Below are 1,784 nucleotides of genomic sequence, written 5' to 3'. Positions count from 1 at the left end.
GAGCTCGGTGACATTATTGGTCCTATATGTGGATGACATATTAATCATGGGAAATCACATTCCAACTTTATAAGGTGTAAAGACTTGGCTTGGAAAGTGTTTCTCAATGAAGGACCTAGGTGAGGCACAATATATTCTTGGAATCAAAATCTATAGAGATAGATCAAAACGATTAATAGGTCTAAGCCAAGGTACATATATTGAGAAAGTATTGAAACGGTTTAATATGGAAAACTCTAAGAGAGGATTTGTACCCATGGCACTGTACTAAGTTCATCTCAATGTCCTAGCACAAAGGCTGAGCTTGACAAGATGAAAGATATTACATATGCTTCTACAATTGGATTCATCATGTATGCCATGAATTGTACAAGACCTGATCTTGCTTATGCTATGAGCATGGTAAGCAAGTTCCAACAAAATCTAGGGGAGAGTCATTGGAGAGCTATGAAGAACATTCTAAAGTACTTACGAAGAACTAATGATTTGTTCCTCGTCTATGGATTCGTGGAAGATAGCTTAAGTGTAAAGTGCTACACTGATGCTTCCTTCACAACTGATCGAGATGATTGCAAATTGCAATCAGGATATGTGTTCATTATCAATGGGGGTGTTGTGTCTTGGAAAAGATCCAAGCAAAGTGTTGTTGCACAATCCACTACAGAGTCAGAATACATTACTGCTTCTGAAGCTGCATAAGAGGCTGCTTGGATGAAGAATTTTATTGGGGATCTAGGGGTAGTCCTTACCATTCAGGATCCCGTAGACATTTTCTATGACAATGAGGGTGCTATTGCTTTGGCAAAAGAACCCCGATCACACAAGAAGACCAGGCATATTTGCCGCAAATTCAACTTCATCCGGTATAAAGTTGAAGAAGGAGAAATTAGTATTCGCAAAGTTCACACTGATCAATGTTTGGCGGACCCTTTCATGAAGCCTCTTCCTCAAGCAAAATTTGAAGGACATGCTCAAGGAATAGGACTTTGCTATTCTAGTGATTGGATTTGATCTATGTATTAGTATTGAATATTGGAACATTATGTAACATAATCTATTGTAATGACTATGATATATGTGGCATATGATATTTTCATTAAATATTTGTTGTGTTTTTTATTAACATGTTTAATCCTTGAGTAAAGTTATTCACTCTAAAACTCCATAGTCAGTTATTATTGTGGGAGCAATAATGAAATAAGACTAATATGAAATGGGATGGTTGACAAAGCGTTGTAACCAGTTTCATAGATACATACTAGAGAGTAAGTATTGGAGTGGCCCGTTCAAGATCACTTCATGGATCACTGTCATGAATGATACTTGATAAAAGGTAATATTTGTATATCCTTAACACCTGAGATACATATATGGGACTTTAGTGTGGGGAACTTTATGCTTTGATGTAGTCAACAGTTGTTCTTTTATTAGGCAGTTATGAAAGCTATTATCAGGCGTGATGTAAACCATGCAAGAGGCGTACGTAGTCAAGATGGGATTTTTTCCTCTTATTAATTAAGAGTTAGACATCTAAGGCCTGATGTAAAGTTTAACACTTATATGAGATTGAATGTGATCCATATCTCATGTTCAACATGATGTCTGTAGGAAAGAGATAACTGATAAACTTACCTTACTCACCAATTGTAGCCTTCGGGCTTCTGGGGAATTGGGCGTTGATGGAACGACACTATGTCATATGTTGTTGGGGGAAGTGAAATGTTGCTAGACGTTCACCACTGTCTATATCAATTTGATATGAGTCTCGTGTAAGTGGGAGATTG

General features: G+C 37.1%; 1 pseudogene; it reads left to right on the top strand.

The window, feature by feature from the left end:
- Positions 1-312: 312 nt before the first annotated feature.
- On the top strand, positions 313-699 carry LOC145131429 (secreted RxLR effector protein 161 pseudogene; annotated as a pseudogene).
- Positions 700-1,784: the final 1,085 nt, after the last annotated feature.

This window comes from Lactuca virosa, chromosome 8 (genome assembly GCF_052849685.1).
Source record: "Lactuca virosa cultivar CGN04683 chromosome 8, Lactuca_virosa_CGN04683_v6, whole genome shotgun sequence".
In the NCBI taxonomy this organism is placed as follows: domain Eukaryota; kingdom Viridiplantae; phylum Streptophyta; class Magnoliopsida; order Asterales; family Asteraceae; genus Lactuca; species Lactuca virosa.
Note: the sequence above shows the minus strand (reverse complement) of the source record. Positions and strands in the feature narration are given on the sequence as shown.